This window comes from Mus caroli, chromosome 1 (genome assembly GCF_900094665.2).
Source record: "Mus caroli chromosome 1, CAROLI_EIJ_v1.1, whole genome shotgun sequence".
Lineage (NCBI taxonomy): Eukaryota > Metazoa > Chordata > Mammalia > Rodentia > Muridae > Mus > Mus caroli.
In genome coordinates this window covers 144,455,773-144,475,948 of record NC_034570.1, presented here as the reverse complement: position 1 = coordinate 144,475,948, position 20,176 = coordinate 144,455,773, and the positions used below count along the sequence as shown (strand labels likewise).

Sequence of the window (20,176 nt, the reverse complement as noted above, 5' to 3'; positions counted from 1 at the left end):
TCAGGATCTGGCGGAGAGGTGCTCAGCTGAGCTGAAGATTTTGCTTTGTCTGGTGCTCCTCATACCCACAGACACACTTTTGTCACACAGCTGCCAGGCACAGATGTGGGTGTTATCCATGGCACAGCCGTTCTCCATGTGACACGGATGGATCAAACCGGGCGCTCTTGCCCATTTTGGAATCAACCCAGAGTCACGTGACAACAATACTAAATTCTGCAGAGGATCATCCTCTCAAACCTCCCTGCCCATTCTGCATCCTTGTGGGGTCTTTAAGGAGGTTTGAAATTTCCATTTGGCAGGCAACAAAACAGCAGTGCCCAAGGTGTTTTTCATTAAATACATCCAGGCAGGGCTGCAGCCAGATTCCTGGGCTACTATGTTCTATTTGACAAAGCAAGTGGAGACAAAGGAATTGATACAACCGCAATGGCACAGACAGGCAGATCCAGAGAGCTCACAGCTCCCTGCTGAGGGTGAAGAGCCCTCCTCTGAGTTCAACTTGCCTCCCAGTTGCCATGGTTACCTTTCTGGTTTCCAGACAGAAACTTTCTGAAGTTCACAATGTATCCAGACTTCTCTTCCCAGCAGGTCAGTTCCTATCTGTGATTTCAGAGATGTGATTGACTCCACAGTAGCTGTGAATCTAGCCCATTGAATATGCTGGTGAATTGCACTGGCTCTGACAAAACCTGACCTCATTTTTGCCCAGCAGGTCCAGCACAGCTGCCATCTCTTTAATGGAGGGTGTGGGGACAACAGCTTTGTGGCCTGGGTCATCTGGGATCAGCAATCTGGGCAAAGCTGGGGGTCAGGATTAAATATCCCATAATGCCTCAGCCTTTCTGTCCTTCATCTCCTTCAGCCCCCATGGTACATCGCATTACCCTTTCTGTGGTAGCAGAAGTCCAGACCGAGCTTTGTCTAGTGTAAATGGTTTGGTGGTGAATGACTGTAATCCATTAACACACCACACACACCACAAACACACACACACATCCTGTGCTCTGGATCCTCCAAATGCAATCATCAGTCTCCCCACAAATAGTCATTTAAAATTTACTGTGTTCCCAAGTCCGTGGGAAAAGGCAGTAAAAGGCTATGCTGTCTTCTTAACATCGCAAGGGACTGTCCACCTGCCTTTTAGACTTGCTAGACTTCCCTTAGAGCTAGGAAGATGTGTTGGTGAGTAAAGTGTCTGCTATACAAATACGAGACCTGAGTTTGGGTCCCCAATGCCTACCTAAAAAGCCAGGTGGTGGCCACATGTCTATAATCCCAAGACTGGCAAGGGAGGGGTGAGGGGGATACGCTGGGGTGCGATCGACAGAGCGGGGTGGATCCCTGATGCTCGCTACTCGGCCAGTATAGCTTCAAAACAAAACAAAACAACAACAAAAAACACAGGTTCATGAAACACCCTATCTCAAAAACTAAGCTGAGGGTGTCTAAAAACAAAGGTGGAGACTACAAAGTCAGACACAGGCAGACAGGCAGATAGGCAGATAGGCAGACAGGCAGACAGGTGCGCACACACACGCACACACGTACACACACACACAAAGAAAAAAGACATTATAATCAAACACTGGGGTTTGAGCTCTGAGCTAACTCCAGAGCCCACATTTCTGAGCATTCGCCACATCAGCCTTTCTATATGTGTTCTCCAGCTCACACTTGGCTCATGATGAGAAACCCTGGAGGAAATAGCAGGATGCTTCACTCATCCTTCCTGTCTCCTGTCTTCTCTCTCTCTCTCTCTCTCTCCCACCCCCCTCATTTGCTCGCTCCATTCCTTTCTCCCCACTCACATTTTCCACTTTCCAGTCCTTGCCCTTAGCTATGGTGTCGTCACTGGCTCTGGACTTTTCTGCTTTTTTGCTTCCTGGTCCCTCGTGTCTCCAGTTCCTTTGTGTAGCCGTGGAAAACCCCTTCCTCTGCTGAAGTCCCCCTGGTTAATCTTTGAGGTCTTCAGTCCCCTGCAGCACTTCTCAGCCCATGCTTCTCCATCCCCTTTTGCTCTCCAGAGACCCTGATTCCCACTGGGGAGGGAGGCCAGGGCTAGTGTCCTGTAGTCAGAGCTTCATGGCTCCCAAAGTCATAGGGGACAGGGATCCATTGAGTCCTGAAGGCCCTTGTTCCTCCTTGACCTCCAGGGCCCTGGCCACAGCTAGAAGGAACCCGGCTCTCTGTGTTTATGCTTCCTGGATTCTGACATGTTGGTCTGAATCCTCATAAGCGTCAAGCATGCTGTTTATGTTTGGGTACACATGGTTTTGTCTGCCAAGCTATGCTGTCTTCTTAACACCGCAAGGGACTGTCCACCTGCCTCAACCTCCTGAATTCCCCCTGACTACCAATGACCAGGTTTCCCTCTCTTCACCAGGCTTTACCATTCCATGGTGCCTCAGTTTTCTAACATCTCCCCCCACCCCCATTCTTTCCTACCCCATGGAGTCTCAGTTCACAGCAGCAAGCAAACACACCTGCCCACTGCCCTGACATCATAGTGATGCATTCCCTGGAGACAATGTCAATGGGTAGCATCCATGAACTCACTTAACCCTAACATCACCATTTCCAAGCTTCAAGAATTACCTAAGGGGCTTCTAATTGTCTTCTTCTCCCTCTCTGTGGCTCCCCATCCCTTTCCTCAAGGTTGCCACAGATATTTCTTCACCCGAGAGCACCTCTCTTGGGTCCACTACTACGCAGAAACAAGTTTCAGTTAAATCTAGATTTCCTCCCACCCCTCCCCAGGCATTTTCCAAGGCCCTGAGAAATCATTTAGAATAAAAGACTCCAGAAGAGGGAAAAACTGAGGCCTGCCATTTTACAAGTGCCTGGAAGGCAGGAGTTAGATCTCTAGTTCTCTCTAAGACTGGGCACAGAGCTGCACAGTCCTATAGGTTCTGGGTGAGACTGTGCTCCGTTTTCAGGCACCTGCCACCCTGGAACTGGATTCGAGGAGGTGTTCTAACCACCTCCCCACCCCACCCGTCTGTCACCCATCCACCAACAGGAACTTCCAGCAGGGTGTAGCAAACAGCCTATGATTATGCTTGTGGCACAGTGGAGATCCAGGACAGATGAGGAGGGAGCACCGTTCAAATCTCAATGTCAGGATGGCAGGACTCAATGATGCTCACAGAGGAGCTTTCCATGATTCACTGTTTGTGTACCAGCCCAGAGCAAATTGGACCATCACTCCTGGCTTGAAGGACACTCAGGTCCTTTTCTTGGTCTGAAGCTGCCTTTGAGATATAGGTGCTTGCTTAGGCAGAACTAAGATGACCCCAAGGATGCTTCAAACCCCAAATCTTAATGTCCTGCACAATATCCAACACAATACACATAGTCACTAAATATCAACTCTATGAATAAACAAAGGGACAGCAACAAACTCAAAGAACATTAACACCCTTGGAGAGTCTCTGTCAGCCCTGCCTCCCAAGGGTCTTTGAGTTTCGAGCCCTTCTCTGCTGAATTTCCTTCTCTCCAGGCAAGTTTCTGGAAATGGGTCCCAGAAGGGTTAGATTATGCAGTGAAACTCAGTGCTAGGCATGCCCCTAACATGGACAGCCACTGTAGCTTTTGGAGTTTCATGAAACCCAGCAAAAGGAGCCGAATCAGAAGGAGGAGCAGATAGCAGGGCTGGGGCTAAAATCAAGACAAGAAGCACACCTGGAGCTTGTGCAAATTCTCCTTGTCCCTTTAGTGTAAAACTCTCAGAACATCTCACCTCTTTTGTGTCCCCTGAGGTAGTGGTGGGGGTGGGGGTGGGGGTGGGGGTGGGGGTGGGGGGAGGGTCATTCCTAAGATGCCTGTATCAGGATCCCAGCCAACTTGCTAGGAAGATTTCCGTGGCACTACCAGACCAGAGTACTCCAGACTCTGTCTTGGCATAAGGAAAACTACTGTGTTTAGGGACCTCCATCACCTGCCACTTAACTCCCTGTTTTAGAGACACCCTGCTAAAGATGGAAAGATAGTTGTTAAGGGTAAGAGACCACCTACCTATAGTGACACACCCAGGCTACAGGGATGTCAAAACTGGGCCCCAGAGGTGTCCAAAAGATCCAAACCCAGAACTACTCAATACTGACCTCAGAACAGCTTGGGGCGAGGCCCTGGGTGTGACCTGATTATGGGGTGATGTCTCCACACTATCCTGAAGTTCTCCTAGGCCACGGCTGGGGCGGGAGAACAGCAAGCACCAGCATATGATTATCGATGGCATCTTCAGACATAATGCAAGAGGCACTAGAGGGCCATGCCCTGAGAGTCAGGGACCCTTGCCCTAAGAGTCAGGGACCCTTGTACGACACCCCCTCCATTTTGGAGCCATCACTCCCCTGACAGGGAAAGTGGGATGAGGGATGAGGAGGGCTGGCACACGGTGGCACAGGTTTCACAGGAAAGCAGAGACTCCCCACGCAGCCCCTGCGCTGGCCATGATGCTGCGACCAGCTGTAAGCAAACGTGCCTCTCTCAATGCGCCCACAACACCTGAGCAGAGGGATTAAAAAACGTGGATTGATGTGTGAGCAGCCGGGAGGCTGGGTCTGGCAGCCAGGGAGGGGGAGGGCGGGAGTGAGCCACAGGAACAGGTGGGCCTTTCACCAGCTCCCAGGCCACCCGCCCCTGACACAGCAGCTGTCCCAGAAACAGGCCCAGGTGGACAGAGGAAGGAGCACGGCAGGGGGCCCATGATGTTTTGCAGAGAAAGAAATGAGCCTTTCCATAATGGGCCCCACACATCTGAGCAGGGGCGACATGACACGCGGGGAGCTGTGTGACTGAGCCTCTCCTTCCCACCCACCAGCAAGCAGCTGGCTCAGCTGCTCCAAGGCCACCAGGGAACCTTCTGGATCCAAATCCCCAGGCTTCTTAAACTGCCTGGCTACAGTGTTAATAATGGTGACTGTGAGCGTTTAGTGAGCTGTACATCTGAGTTCTCCATGCCCTGCTTCTCATAGTCGCACCGAACCCTCCCCCAGCCTCTGAAGGAGGCACAGGGATTGTGGTTTTCAGGTCGGGGAAACTGAGGCATGGAGAGGTTAATTGAGGAACAGACAGAAGGACCAAGCTATAATCCCAGGCTGTCTAATTGCAGTATCATCTCAGTCAGCCATCCACTCTGCAGACTGCCCAGCCCCCATGTCTTACTGTTCCAGAAAGTTATTTCTTGGGCCGAGCTCCAAGAAGATTCCTGCAGTAAATGTTTTCTTTCACATTCTTATAGCTGGTCTTTACTTCTCAGAAGGGGTCAGAGAGAGCTGAAGAAATGAGCTTTCAACTTCCCAAGTGTAGTATACAGGGGGCCAACACTGTTACTCCCAGGAGTAACAGGCCTTGGGGCAGCCCTGTTCATCCTTTCGAACAATCATCTACTCTAAACATACTTCACTTATCCAAGCGCTTTGAAGCCCTCAGTTGGGAGTCTGGAATTTCACACGCAAGGGCTCATCTAATGCTCATTAGGACATGCTCACTAGGACTGGCCCTCCATCCCCCATCTGTGTACTTTATTGATAACAGCAGGATTGTGACCTGGACCCTTATCTCTGTTCCTTCTCTGGCCTTTACCAGAGTCTATCGCTGTTGTTTCCACCACGACCCATAGGCTGATGAATCCTCCACTCCAGGTCGGAACCTGTATTTCCACCTGAAATTTAGATGTCTTCATATGTAACTTATCTGAAGTTGATTCGATGTCTTGCATGTATCTTCCCACATCCGACGTCACTGGATGGGTGGCATTAACAAACAACATTTAGTGCTTCTGTTCAGCTGCCTTTGAAAACCATCTGTTTTTTTTTTTTTTTTTTTTTTTGAAAGCCATGCTTGTAAGTCCAGCGCTCTGCAAGTGGGGACAAGAGAAGCTTGAGGTCATTTTTGGCTCTCTCTCTCTCTCTCTCTCTCTCTCTCTCTCTCTCTCTCTCTCACACACACACACACACACACACACACACTCACACTCAAGAGCACGTGCCATGGTGCATATATAGAGATCAGAAGACAACCTCATTTGTGGCTTCTCGATTGCTACCTTGTTTGAGGCAGTGTCTTTTTATTGTTTGCCACTGTGTCCACCAGACTAGCTATCCCTACAAGCTCGCAGGGGTCCCCTTGTCTCGGCTTTCAATCTCTTTGTAGCAGCAAAGGGTCTGCAGATGTGTACTACCATGCCTGGCTTTGACATGAGTCCCGGAGATTCAAACTTGAGTCTTCAGCTTGTACAATAAGCATTTTATCAGCTGATCTATCTCCCAAGCCCAGAGGTGAGTTTCATAATATCATACTTCTTTCCAAATGCTTCAGCTACATGTCTAAATATATGTATACATTGGTATAAGTCTATATCTGCTCTTCTATAGTTCAAGAAAAAAAAAAAGGGACCAATATGCAAATTTGGGGGGAGGGGCATTGTTGAATCTAAGTAATAGGCATTTATAATTATTTCTCTACTCCCCTGCATGCTTGAAATTCTAATAGAAAAACTTCCTTCTGAATTGCCCCCTGGCAATGCAATTTACCTTTCTCTCGTTCCCTAATCGTATATTAATTAAGTGCTTAGAAACCTTCTACAGATCATTTCCTCTCACGAGGCTGTACTTGAGGAGAAGCAAGCCCAAGGATGGGGACTCCACCAGGGTTCCCCATAATCAGCCCTTCCTTGCTTCATTCATGGCCACAAGAACAGCATCTTGGCCCGATAGTAAATCGCTCGTAACTGAATGAGTTGTGAATGAGGTAATGTGATATAAAACACAGGAGAGCTGTACGCTGGGATTGCTCTGTGTGGCCATGAGCAATCACTAACCTCTCTGTGCCTCCTCTGTCTTCTCATTAGCAAGCAAGACTTAATAAGAGCTGTTTCCATCAACAAATGGGGGAAAGTGGTTGAAAGTACTCTGAGAAATGAATCTGTGTGTTCACTTTATTTTTGTTATCAAAATAAGGAAGATGTCCAGTGAAAGATTCTGAGACAGGGTGAGTGTGTTGGGTGTGTGTGGGGGGGTGCTACTTTCCTTCCATGAAGGATGGGAATTTCCACTCAGCTGGAAGTAGCACACTCCTGTGGCTCGGGCCTCATTGTCTCTCACCTCCTGCCTTCGCCCAGCCTTTCCTTTTCTCTAACCAACTGACAAGTGCTGGGAAACACAGGGAATCTTAAAATAGAGCAACAGATCTCTCCGGCTCACAGCCTAGGGCTTGGCTGGGCCGGGGACTTGTGCAGAACTCAACAATTGGCTCACATGGCCCTGTGCTCCGGAAGAGCCAGGCCATGGAAAAAGCAAGCACATGCCTTCCAGAAAAGGGCCATCATCCAGGATGCTGTGTTTAGTTTGGCTGCCCATCTGAGGCCCTGCTGCCTGGGATGCTTTGGCCTGGAGAGTCTTGTGTCTCTGGGGACCCAGCTTACAGAAGGACCAGCTCTTCCTGGAAATAGTAGCAGTCCCACTGGCCCTGAAAAAAATGGGGTTACAACAAGAGTCCCTGGAGCAGGGTTGGGGCGAAGGGCCCAAAACTCCTTTGTTTGAAAGGTGCTTGACTTCAAGCTGAGGATCAGATAAGAGATGCTTATGTAACTAAACATGGATGAATACACTGTGGGCAAATGGAGAGCCACCTTGAAGAGTGAGTGGACCCAATGGGTCCTGAGTAACCAAATGGCAAGCTTTCAACCTGACTCTTAGAGGAAAAGTCACTACATAAGTGTATGTGTGTGTTTATGTATGTGTGTGTGTTTATGTATGTGTGTGTATGTGTGTGTGTGTTTGTGTGTGTGTTAACCTTCCCACCACCACCCTTCCCCCCAGAAACCCCAACTGTTCTGTCACCTGAGTGTCAACTAACCTGGTAAGGCAGAAGCTCCGTGCCAAGCACTCCCTGGATACATCCGTGCCTTTGATCCTCACAACTGAAAGGCACAGGAAAGACTATTAACCTGCTTTACTGATAGAGGAACTGACACACACACAGCCCCACATATTCCCGTGACAGAGCCAGGATCCAAAGCCAGCTGCTGGCTACAGCTCTCGTGGGTGCCACACACAGCTCTGCCAAGCAGCTAGCAGGCCCTGACAGAATACACCCCTAGACTGACCTGCATTCTCACAGTGAGGTTGGGACTGAGAGGGACTGAGGAAATATCACATATCACTAATAGTTGATTAATGCCGTAAAGAAGGTAGAAGTTGAAGGGAGCACCTCCCCCCCCCCCCAAATGAGGCATTCTGAGGAGGGAACTGATGGAGTCTCTAAGGATAAAGAAAGACAGGCCTTCTTCTAACTCAAAGAGAAATATGTATGAGTTTGGAATAGCCCACAAAATTTTCAGGGTGGTTCAGAAAACAGATAAGAACAAAGCAAGGCAGTTAGAAACCCCTCCACAAAACCACTTTGATGAGGCACAGCAGGTACTAGGCCTTTGGGCTAGACAACTAAGCCTCCTCCACAGCCAAGCAGAACTCCCCAAGTGTTCCCCCAGCCTTGGCTGGCCCTAGAAAACCGGATGTGGTAGCTACCTCTGTCCACAAAGTGGATCCTCTACCATCCCTCCTCTTTGAACCACCAAGCTCTGATTCAAAGGCCCAGCAGGGTCTGCCTTATTATCACCTATGCTGCTATGAAATCTGTGTTGGACAGACACACAGCTGCAGGAGTTCCCAGTCCACTGAGTATGAAGGGTGGTAGGGCATAGAGGATACTGTAAACTACCCACTCTTATCATTCATTCATTCACTCATTTAGTGTGTGTGTGTGTGTGTGTGTGTGTGTGTGTGTGTGTGTGTTCGCGCGCACGCGTATGGCACTTGTGGAAGTCAAAGAACAACCTTAGATGCTAATCTTACCTTGTTTGAGGCCAGATCCCTTTTTTCATCACTGCATAGACTACTCATTAGCTGGCCCGTGAGCTTCCAGAGAATCTCCTGTCTCCACCTCCCACCTGCTATGTAAGAGCACTGACCTTATAGACATGAGCGCCACAGCTTTGGGTGGGTTCTGGAATTCAAACTCAGGTCCTCGTGTTTGCACAGCAAGCACTCTGCCCACTGAGCCACAACCCAGCCCTACTTATTTCCTGAGGTTGGGTCTTCCTACCTAGCTCAGACTTACCAAAATATCCTGATCGTCCAGCGTCAGCCTTCCAAATACTGAGATTATGACCAAGGGCCAACCCACCTGGCTCATCCACTCTACTCTAAACTGTACCCACCCTCAACATACTTACGGACACACCCTATTTTGTCTAATGTAGCCTCTTCCCTTCCCTGGGTTGAATTACAGCCTCTTGTCCAATAAAAATAGCAGCTACTGATTTTGAGCCCTTATTTGATGCAAATCCTTCGAGATACCGTGCAGCCTCTGTGTTCTCCATTTCCAGATGCAGAATCTAGGGCTTTTGGGGACAAAGGAGCTTTTTCCCAGTCTCTATGAACCAACAGACAGAGATTCAAAACTGACTAGATAGTTTCATGGTCAACTTCACAAGCAAAAGTCATCAGACAGGAGGGAACCTCAATTAAGGAAATCCCTTTCTAAGATTGGGTCGTACACAAGCCTGCAGGGCATTTTGTTAATTCGTGATTGATATTGGAGGGCCTAGCCCTTGTGGGTGGTGCCATGCCTGGGCTGGTGATCCTTAGTGCTACAAGAAAGCAGGTTGAACAATCCAGTAAGCAATAAAGACATACACACACCCTCTGCACCAGCTTCTGCCTCCAGAATCTTGCCCTGTTTGAGCTCCTGTCCTGACTTCCCTTAATAATGAACAGTGATGGAGAAGTGTGAGCCCAGAAGCCCCTTCTTCCTTAAGTTGCCTTATGTCATGGTGTTTCATCACAGCATTAAACTTAACACAGCACATCACCTTAACTAGGACACCAAGCCTGGTCTGTAATTCTTTTAGCATATGCTCCCTTTCCAAGGAGCTGATAGGAAAAGCTGAATATCAGCAGCACAGAAGTGACCTCACCTCCTCCCCATCCAGATGTCTGACCATGGAGCACAGGGAGAGGGGAGAAGAGTTCACTCCTCTGGACTTAGGGCACAGACTCTACAGCCCTTCCAGCCAAAGTTCAGCACCTACTACTACAGACTCACGGACAGCTGGACTCTGAGTGTCCGACATCCCCCTCGACCCTCTGAACCTGGCCCTCTGCTGTCTATCACTGAGTGGGGCTCAACTGTACACAGAGAGACTATGACTCCCAGCTACTCAAGGGTCCCGTGACTCACCAGTTTTCACTGCCATTGTTGATAACCAGTGACTTTTCAGCCATCATTGACCCCTTGGAATTCCAGATTGATGCTGTATTCTCCATCCCTTCCCTTCTTAGCAAGCAGAGACATATGCGCCAATAGTTAAGTGAGCCACGGAAGTGCAATACTAAGGAATTCCTAGGGGAAACCATAAAGTGAAAAAAGTACTGTTTATAGAAAAAATTATTCTCTAAAACATTTCTATGATGGACTGGATTTTTTTCCTTTTGCTTTTTATTAATAATGTTGCACGCATAGTCATCTAGTGATAACCAGTGCTTTAAAATGAGTAATTTGGTCAGAGACAATGGGAAGAAGAAAGTACAGTGAGAATGGATGATGACTTCTAGATCTTTCTATTACTGGGTAATCAGCCCATTTCTTATGACTCAGTTTCTCTCTTTGCAGTATAGTATAGTCATTTGTATTTTTGTGAGGCGGTGGTGAGATTTAGATTAAGATGTCTGTTTGAGGCCCTGTGGGAGCTGCACAGATATTAAAAGGCCACCTGTAGGCACCTGTAAAGAGAGCCGACTGTCCCTGGGTTGTTATGCAGAGGTTGCCACCCTCACCTGCCAAGTGCCCTCCCTAGGACTAGGTGTCTATCTTCCCAAAAGTCCCAGGGCTGCGCCACTCCTAGCAAGGAGGGCTGGTGCAGCAGCGCTCACGCTTTCTCTAAGGACAGAGTAGCAAAACAGATGGTTACAAGGCTGAAGACGCTGTCCCCGGCTGCTACTGAGAATCAACACACAAGTGTTTCCCCTGGCAGCAGACAGCTGCTGCGTTAGGTGTGAATCAAATGTGTAAACCTCTGGAGATTTCTCTCGCGCGCGCGCGCACGAGCGTGTCTATGAGACACAATTTAGCAGAGCTGCCAAAAATATGGTGACACATTGCCTCAGCACAGAGGCTCTGAGGGCGATGGAGGCGGGGAGCGTGAGCTGTCTCCCAGCAGGGCTCAGAGTGTCCAGTCCTGTCAATACCCTCCTGTGTGCCTCCCTGTCAGTATGCCATCTCTGTTACACCCAGGCACTTGGCCAAGACACTGACTAAATCTCCAGACATACTAAGTCTCCACCTAGAGACCTCCAGGTAGACTGGAAATGACCCTACTTCTCACATCTTTCAAGGTTTCTCTCTCAGGAGGCAGAGGCAGGAAGATCTCTGTGAGTTTGAGGCCAGCCTGGTCTACAATATCAAGCTCCTGACCAGCCAGGGTTACTGTCATAGTTTGAATATGCTTGGCCCAGGGAGTGGTGCTATTGGAGGTATGGCCTTGTTGGAATATGCGTATCATTGTGGGTATGGGCTTTAAGACCCTACTTCGAGCTGCCTGGAGGTCAGGCCTGCAGATGAAGTTGTAGAACTCTCAGCTCCACCTGCACCATGCCTGCCTGGATGCTGCCATGCTCCCACCTTGATGATAATAGACTAAACTTCTGAACCTGTAAGCCAGCCCCAATTAACTGTTGTCCTTACAAGACTTGCCTTGGTCATGGTGTCTGTACACAGCAGTAAAACCCTAACTAAGACAGCTACATAGTGAAACCATGTCTTGGGGGAAGGGAAGGACTCCTAAATAACTGCACCTGGGATACACACACACACACACACACACACACATATACATACACATTACATCTGTTTCATTTGTGCATATGGGTACCCCTACATGTAATTACTAGCCTGAAACCACTGAAATCCTCTCCATAAGTTCTGCAGTTTCTGCAACATTCACCCCCTTTTCAGTTGTAGGACCAATGTGTGACTTCAGGAAGTAGAAACATTCATTGTCCAGAATCCTCCAGTGGTGGACACAGGCTAGACCAAGAATCTACTGCTAATAGCCCATCCAGAGCCTGCTCCTCCCTCTTCAGCCCTGGGAATTTCTTTCACACTATTGCTATTTGATGAACTTGGTGTTATTTATATGTAAATGTGCATATACCAGTTATCAGTCTCAGCACATGACTATGTTTTATTTCCCAAAGCTCATCTTAATTTCTCAGTCAGAGCACTTACTCTACAGAGCGCTAGTTCAAAATGAGAAGTCTAACCTTTTTCCCCTAATACTTCCCCATGAATGACACCAGGGTCACAATGCCAAGACATCAATTGCAGGCATGCGCAGCCCTGTAAGGTCTTGGATCTTTCCTTCCCTCTATTTTCCACTGACATTCTGTGGTAAGTGCTTTGAGTCCAGTGTCCTCCACTGCTCATAACTTCAGCAGTTCTCTTGGTCAAAGGCACCTGTGCTGTCTTTTGCCCTCCAACCATTCCTCCAAGGGATGTTGTCAATCCCTTGGGGACACTGCCCAGACACAGCTCCTACTTACCCTGCTTTGGTAGCTGGCTATTCCTCCCTGCCCCAGCCCCAGGACAATCTTTTTCCAAGGAGGCAAACCACTCCAGAGAAAATACTTACAGGGGCTGAAGTTGAGGGTTGCTGGTAGGAAAATGAGCCAATGGTCTGAAAGTCACAGCCTCTTGAATATTGCAGACCAACCAAGGGTGACCAGGCCTTAGAGAAGAGCCTCAAATTTAAAGAAAAAAGCTAAAGAAAACCAAGGTTAGGACAAGAGCCTGGGGTGGGGATGGAGGTGGAGCATGGGTTCTAGTGGACTGAAGAAAGAATTGGGAGACAGGAGTTGGGGGACAGGGGAAGGCATGGGGAGGGACAAAGAAACAAAAAAAATGCAGGGAACAGAGTAAAAAGACAAACTAGAAGAGAACAAAACTCCCCCTTAGTACCCAGAAAAAAAAAACAGGAGAAAATAGTGAATTTATAAAAAAAAAGAATACAGTATTTCATTTTCTAATGAAGCAAGGGGAAAAAATGAGTTTTATTTTGGTTGATTTCAGTTTATTAATAAAATACAGTTGTACAGTTGTCTTCAGCTAAATTTTATTTAAAAAGAAAATTGTATATAGATATTTAGCAAACAAATTAGATATTTAAACAAAATAGATATTTAGCAAAAGAAAATTGTATATAGATATTTAGCAAACATTAAGGAATATATATATAATATGCATACATACATACATAGGGGTTTTCATGATACAGAGGGGATGGTCTCTGGTTTGTTTTCCTATCGGTTCTAAGTCACAGTATGTGAATCTCTGTCAATGTTCATTCATTATTGATAGTTGCTTCATTCACAAAAATCATTACTCAGATATGTTCTTTACTTGTGGCAGACTCATCTTTTATCTTCAGTTTCAGTGATAATAGCCCATCTTAGGGTTATTTTTAATATGAAGTCTATTTTTCCATCATCTTTTAGGTCTACCTGGAAAGTTTTTATACCACTATGTTTCTTCTATATTTTGGTTTTTTGAGTTTATAAATATAAGATTCTTCAAAATTAAGCTCATCAAAAATATATTACTAACTATTTTGATTGGAGAATATAAATAAAATCCAATTGAAATCTGTAGTCGTCAAACAGACTATATCATTACACCATTCTAAATCCAATATTTATTGACACTTGGGTTTTCAGATAAAACTGCTTGAAGACATATTTGGAAAATGACTATCACCAGTCCAATCAAAACACAGGCACATGCAGCTTTATCAATGACTATATTGATAGCAGTATTAGGATTGCTGACAAACTCTTTTTAAAAAATAGAAACCAGTTCCATGTTTTGGTTCACAAATGCATGAGACAGTCTCATCCGAGGAGAGGCAAAAGTGCAGCCTCTAAACTCTGGCCCCCTTATTGCGATTACGTGACAGCTGACAGCGCTGCTACATCCCTGCCACCTCCTCGTCCCCCCAGCCCCCGCTCCCCCAGCATCCTTCACCAGAAGCCCATTGATTCCATCAAACTCAGCTAGGCGTGGCAAGGGCTCCGTGCACCAAATTACAAAGTCTTAAAAACAAAAAGTTACCACGCACCCACCCCAACCCCCACCGGAAGTAGTCAAGGGCAATACTGGGGAAATCCCACAGAAGTTGAAAGAAGATACAGACAGATCACAGATGCTGTGTCTGTAGAGGGGGGTTTAGCCTCTCTGTCACCTCTCTCCACCCCAGACAGGATCCTCACTGTGACCTTTAGAACACAGATGCCACCTGGTTGGAAAGGGTGACTGGATGCCCTCGCTGCCACCGCCCACATGCCCAGCCAGGCTGGCTTGTGATCTCACTTTGCTCCTAGAAGAGACAGTCCCACAGCATAGTCACCTCATAGCAGCGTCTTATCCACTAGCCAGAGACCCCTCTCTGTTCAAAGTATAGGAAGTAAGAAATCTCCTCTGTGGGTTATTGACTCTCCTACCCCACCTTCTCCGGATGCGATGCGGTCGGCCTGCGCTACTAAAGGACAGCTCACCTGAAGTCCCCCTGCCATGCTTCTCCGTAGAGCGTGGAAAGAACTTGACAACAAGGGAGAAGAAAAGTAGACAAAACTGAAGAAGTCTTATTTCGAGGGCCAGCAACGGCTCTGGGGTTAAAAGGACTTGTCACTCAAGCCTGACAGCCTGAGTTGAAACCCAGTGTGGAAGGAGAGAACTGACTCCCGGAAACAGTTGCATGACTCCCGCACACATGCCAAAAGCACTGCTCACACTCACAAACACATCCTGAGCACACACAATAAGGCTGATAAATGAAATTTTTTTTTAAAAAAGAAGTCTCCTTTCTAATGGGAATTCTGGGGGTAGGACAAGAAAAAAAAAGAGTAGCAGACATTATCAAAGAGATAAAGCAGAAAATATCATTCTGAAGTGTAAATAAATCACCATGCAAGGCCTATCAGATGAATGGAGAAATCCAACCTCATTGCACATATAGAGTCCTGGGATACAAAGGGGATCCTGAAGGTTTAGAAGCACATAGAAACGTGGAGGTTGGGGACACAGACCCCAGAGAAGGCTGGGAGTCAGTGTGGCATCAAGAATTATACTGAAAGCAGATGACAAGGTACAGTAACATTCCAAACTCCCAGTGGGAATTATAAACCAACCACGGCAAGAGTAAGCAGAGAATGAAAAGGTTTCTGCTTGCCTGGCTGGTTGGCTGTCTGGCTGTCTGGCTGGTTGGCTGTCTGTCTGTCTGTCTGGCTGGCTGGCGGGGGTGGGGATGTTTGTTTTTATTGTTGTTTCTGATTAGCAGAAGAGTTCTCAGAAGCTGAGGATGTCGCTCCACTGAGAATGTTGTCTCTCATGCATGAAGTCCTGGGTTAGATCACCAACGCCGTATGAACCTGGCATAAGGAGGCTCACCCCTCTCAGCACTGGAGAGGTGGAGGCAAGAAGGATCATCCTTGGCCACTCAGTGAGCTGGAACTCAGCTCTGAAGTACATAAGATTCTGTCCCAAAAAAACAAAACAAAACAAAACAAAAAAATCTCAGAAGCGATTATCTCTCAGGCATCCCTTCTCAGAAACTACACTGGAAATTATGCTCTGTTGAAATACGGCAACAAAATAAGACAGTGAGACAGAGTCAGAGATGGGAAAGATAAGAATTCACAGGAACTCAGCAAAGGAAAGAGCAAGAGACTCGACAGCTGACCAAGAGACGGGCCAACTCTGAGTATGGGGTCAGAGGACCCAAGAGGATGTCTGATTGGGAAAGTACACACCCGATGAGTTGGTAGCTATCAGTGAGGCAAAAGCTCTGAGCAGTGTTTCAGAGCTCTGGAGACATGGGAGAGAGTTTGGCTGTTACTAGACAAACAAAAGCCCCCAAAAGAGGCAATCATTAGCTCCAGGAAAGACAAGAAAAATTCTATTAAGTGTAAGAATTAATGTGTAATTAGAGAGTATACTCTGCTTAGCAGTAAACAGTATTTATGCAACCGTTGCTTCAGAAAACCATAGTGCAAGAAAACAGGCTGCCAAAGGCAGAGAGAGGCATCAGGAAACCAGACAAAGGCAGGCATGTTCAGGACTGTGTTGTGTCAAATGCAATTCATTAGTGAGGACCGAAGTGTGTTTTGAGTAGCAACCAAATATGATCTCCACAGTTTAAGGCAAGAGGAGGAGGACTCTCCAGTGAGCAAGACAGAGTAGTCTAGAACCAACTGAAATATACTCGGCCTTCTTGTCAGGCATCAGCTGAGAAATCACTGGTATAATCAAACATAGTGGTTCATACCTGTGATCTCAGGTCTTGAGAGACCAAGACAGAAAATTATGAGTTTGAAGCCAGCCAGCGTCTCAGGGAGAAGGAGGGAGGCCAAGATGGAAGCGGACAAACAGGAAGAAGAACCAGCGTGGCTTTAATTAGCCACAGAAAGTTATGATACGAAAGATAGAAATATCATTGGGATATTTGTCTAATCTAGGTGGACCGCTTTTATCATTATCAGTTGGTTCTGAAGTCATTGTATTGGCATCTTGTGAATCGAGAAGTTATTGCTATATAAAAATGTTTGGTTAATTATAAGCTTCTATAGTTTTGTTTTGACTGGGTTGATGAGTGGATGGCCGTTGTGTGGGACTAGTGGGGCAATGATCCGCCAAGGGACTCAGGAGCTCCGGCCCAGAGAGGCGGAGCTCAGATCACCTGGCATGCAGCCATGTCGTCCACTGGTTGCTGGTGGTAGCATGGGAAGACTGCCAGTCAGATTTTTTTTTAATATTTCCCACAACACTAGGCTACATAGCAGATTCCAGATAAGTACTGGCTATAGATGGGGGTGGAGAGAGAGAGAGAGAGGTGGTTGTACACACCTTTAATCCCAGTACTCAGGAGTTGGGGTGGGGGGTGGGGGTGGCCTGGGACGTAAGCAGACAGAGAGACTGATATAGAGAGACAGACAGAAGAAGAGGTAGAGAAGGAAGAGTCCAGTTCTGGGTCACCTGTGGCCAGAACACTTTGTCCTACAGAGCGTCTAGTGTGTCCTAAGGCCATCTGGTAGGTGAGAAAGTGGTCACACCCAGGATGACAACAGCTAAGTCAAACTGAATCCCTATAAATCATCCAAATTAGAGCTTCATTAGCCAAGCATAGGAGGGGCAGGGGCCCTAGAAAAGCAGGACAGAATGCATGTGAGTGTACAATCCTCTTTCTAGGGAGTGGAACTCAATAACCAAGCTGATGAAGCAACAGGGAACTGTCCCTCCCGTGAGCTGGACACACAGCAGAGGGCAGGAGAGATGGTTAGGTGAGTAGAATTCTTGCCATTCAAGCATAAGACTTGAGTTCATAACCCTAGCACACACACAAAGAACCAGGCAGTCGGTGTTGATAACTCATTTCTGAGGGACAGAGGTAGAAGTCTGGGGCTCAAAGGAAAAAGCAAGCATAAACAGCCAGAGCCAGATTCAATGACAGACACTATCTCAGAAATGTAAGGTCTCGAGCAAGGGAGGAAGGTACCCTAAAGTCAATACAGACTTACACACACACATACACATGGACACACATACACACACATATGTATGTATACATATACACATAACATATACACACATACACATATATACATAAACACATACACATATAAACACACATATATACATATATATACACATACACATATACACACACAAACACATATATATATACACACACACATATACACACATACATATATACACATACACACAAAGAGTATGAGGATGACAGATGAGTTGCTTGACTTGAATGTGAAAGAGGTTTTCTCTGGAGAAATGGGTTAAAACAGAAGGGAAGGGTTGAGTTAGAGTTTGTTGTATTCTGTTTTATTCCCACATATATGATTTAAAACCAATTGCCTAGCAACCATTTTATTCAAAATAAAGTAAATATTTTTAAAAGAATACTCTTTTTATGTACACACATACACACAAACCAATAAGCAAAAGGTATCACCTAGACATAGACAAGGTGGGCAGAGACAACAGCCAGGTCTACTAGGAAAGAAGGACCAAGCATTTCATGGTCCCTCCTCCCCTCATTCTCCAGGCCATTGCCACACACACACACACACACACACGCGCACACACACACACATGAATGCACATAGCTCTCTTGAAGAAGCCTACAGGACAAGGCAGAATCTCACCAGCCGTGGAGAGAAGAGCAACAGAGACAGGCCTGTGTTCAGAAGGCCTATCTTGAATCCCTGCTGTATCAACCACTAGACAATTCTGGAGAAGTTATGAACTCACCTTGGTCTCCTCAGATGTTCCTGCCTTGCAGGGTCATTGAGAAACTGAATGAGTTGGTGTGGAAAAGGCTCAAAACAATGACAAGTGTTAGTCTTTCCATAGACACTAGATGATCCACTGATCTCGGGCACCAGATAAGCATTGGGGGTAAAATGTCTAAGCAGGCCCTGCCTCAGAGAAAGGAATAGAAGATGCACTAATTAATAAGCAAGCATTATTAGATTCATTATTCTATACCAACAGTAATGTACAAGTGGATGGATGCAAACGAGGGAGGGGCTGTTTCTTAAAAGAGGATTCTGTGCTTCTATACACGCCAAGAAGGTCTGAGGACTTGGAAAGATGGGCAGTATTTAGACACGTGAAGGCCAACCTTGGTTTGGCACAGTGGCACACACCTGTCACTCTAGCCCTGAAGATGCTAAGGCCAGAAGTTCACAAGTTTCCAGCCACAGTAAGGCTCAGACCACTTTGGATTGTGTCTCTAGGAATGTTCCTAGGCCCCTCTCACAATCCACATGTTGCCGCAGAAGGGACCATGGCTGATGTTGTGTCCTCCTCTCCTTGACCGAGTGAGCGCAACCAAACAAAGCTGTGCCAATCAGCCAGGCAGTCTCAGTCACCTGAGCCCAAGAGAATCTTCCTCCCAATTTCTTTGTATTAAGACTGACATGTAACATGGTGCTATTGGCTAATTTTCATCATATGAATGAAGATAGAGAGAGGCGGACCCATGAATGGAACAGAGAACCCTGATGAGAAGAAGCAGGACTCTGGATTCACTAGGGCTCTCATCCATTTCTAACCCATCTGGGCTGCTTCTCTGGCCAGTGTCTATGATATACAGTATTGTGGCCAAATTCCCCTTCTGCCAATGATAATTTGACTTGGATTTATGTCCATATCCATGTCAATATTTCCCTAATAATACCAGGGTGTCCCCCCCCAACTTCTCACCCCCATCTAAATCATCAGGAGAAAAGATGTCCATGTTCCCAGGTCTAGTGAGACATTTGATAAGCCTAAGCCTGGAAAACCCCAAAGGAGTCCCTAGGGTTGCATCAAAATGTAATCTGGCTCTAAACCTGGGGCAGAGCAGTGTCATCTGCTCAGGGGATGGGTTTGGACTGTGAGGCATTAGAGAATGACAGCAATGGCTGAGGTCCTAGGTTTCAGTCAGGTTGGTGAGGGCATCTGGAGCTGGAGTTCATTCAAGCTTGCAGTGCAGAGCCTGCAGCAAGAAGACAGGACGAGGAGGCTTAGGAGGACCTGTAGTCATGGCAACAGATAGGTCCTTCTTTGCCACTGATGCAAAGGAGAACTAGACAAGGTGAGAAGCTAGACAAGGCACAAGACCAGTCGAACAACACCCACTGATATTTGTCATTTTCTGTCTACTTTATATTAGGCAGTAGCCTCTTAAGTGAGGGAATCTAAGGTTTGCTTTTCGGGGACCTAGCTATGTAGGTGAGTCACAGAATTATGGAGTCTTTCCTCACCACTCCCGTTGGGCATGGCTCAGGAGCCTTCAATCTGCACCTTTCAAAACTGCAACTCCAGTTCTCCAGCAGGCAGTAACAGAGACTGTTGCTGGATTGGGAACTTGAGAAGGTTCTGCAAATGAGGAAGACCTTGAAAGATAAGTGGCATTTAGACATACGAAGACCAACCTTTGCTGGATGTGATGGCACATGTCTGTCATCCAATCACTCAGGAGGCTAAAACAAGAGCACCGTGAGTTACAGGCCAGCCTGGGCTATATAAAGAGACCCTATCTCAAAAAAAAAAAAAG

The 20,176-nt window shown here is 46.8% G+C and overlaps 1 long non-coding RNA gene across 1 annotated transcript; it reads left to right on the top strand.

The window, feature by feature from the left end:
* The first annotated feature begins 244 nt into the window (after positions 1–244).
* On the top strand, positions 245–16,673 carry LOC110305152. The gene is made up of 3 exons (XR_002379138.1): positions 245–591; positions 6,160–6,284; positions 13,779–16,673. It is a non-coding gene; the product is annotated as an uncharacterized LOC110305152 (long non-coding RNA).
* Positions 16,674–20,176: the final 3,503 nt, after the last annotated feature.